This window comes from Chaetura pelagica, unplaced genomic scaffold (assembly GCF_000747805.2).
Source record: "Chaetura pelagica isolate M959 unplaced genomic scaffold, ChaPel_1.0 scaffold935, whole genome shotgun sequence".
NCBI classification, from domain to species: domain Eukaryota; kingdom Metazoa; phylum Chordata; class Aves; order Apodiformes; family Apodidae; genus Chaetura; species Chaetura pelagica.
The window spans coordinates 1-1,183 of record NW_009953319.1 but is presented as its reverse complement, the minus strand read 5'-3'; positions in this window follow the sequence as shown (position 1 = coordinate 1,183).

Sequence of the window (1,183 nt, the reverse complement as noted above, 5' to 3'; positions counted from 1 at the left end):
TGTGACCTCATTAATAGCCTGGACCCCATTAATGGCTGTGACCTCATTAACAGCCTGGACCCCATTAATGGCTTAGACCCCATTAATTGTTGTGACCTCATTAATTGCTGTGACCTCATTAATAGCCTGGACCCCATTAATTGTTGTGACCTCATTAATAGCCTGGACCCCATTAATTGCTGTGACCTCATTAATTGTTGGGACCCCATTAATGGCTTAGACCCCATTAATTGTTGTGTGTAATCCCATTAGCTGCTTGACCCCCATTAATTGTTGTGATCTCATTAATAGCCTGGACCCCATTAATGGCTGGGACCTCATTAATTGTTGTGACCTCATTAATAGCCTGGACCTCATTAATTGTTGTGACCTCATTAATAGCCTGGAGCCCATTAATTGTTGTAATCCCATTAGCTGCTTGAACCCCATTAATTGTTGTGATCTCATTAATAGCCTGGAGCCTATTAATGGCTTTGACCCCATTAAATGTTGTCCCATTAGCTGCTTGAACCCCATTAATTGCTGTGATCTCATTAATAGCCTGGAGCCCATTAATGGCTTGGACCCCATTAATTGTTGTGACCTCATTAATAGCCTCGATCCCATTAATGGCTTGGACCCCATTAATCCCATGAGTTGCTTTGACCCCATTAGTGGTTTGGACCCCATTAATTACTTGAACCCCATTAATTGCTGCCACCCCAGGAGCTCCTAGGACCCCATTAATTACCTGAACCCCATTAATTACTTAGACCCCATTAATTGCTGTCACCCCAGGAGCTCCTTCAACCCCATTAACTACTTGAACCCCATTAATTACTTGGACCCCATTAATTACTTGAACCCCAGGTGCTCCTTGGACCCCATTAACTACTTGAAGCCCATTAATTACCTGGACCTCATTAATTGCTGCCACCCCAGGAGCTCCTTGGACCCCACCAGTGACTTGGACTCCACTAATTGCCACCACCCCACTAATTGGTGGGTACCCCACTAATTGCCACGACCCCACTAATTGCCACGACCCCACTAATTAGTGGGTACCCCACTAATTGCCACGACCCCACTAATTGGTGGGTACCACACTAATTGCCACCACCCCACTAATTGGTGGGTACCCCACTAATTGCCACCACCCCACTAATTACCACCACCCCACTAATTGGTGGGTACCACACTAATT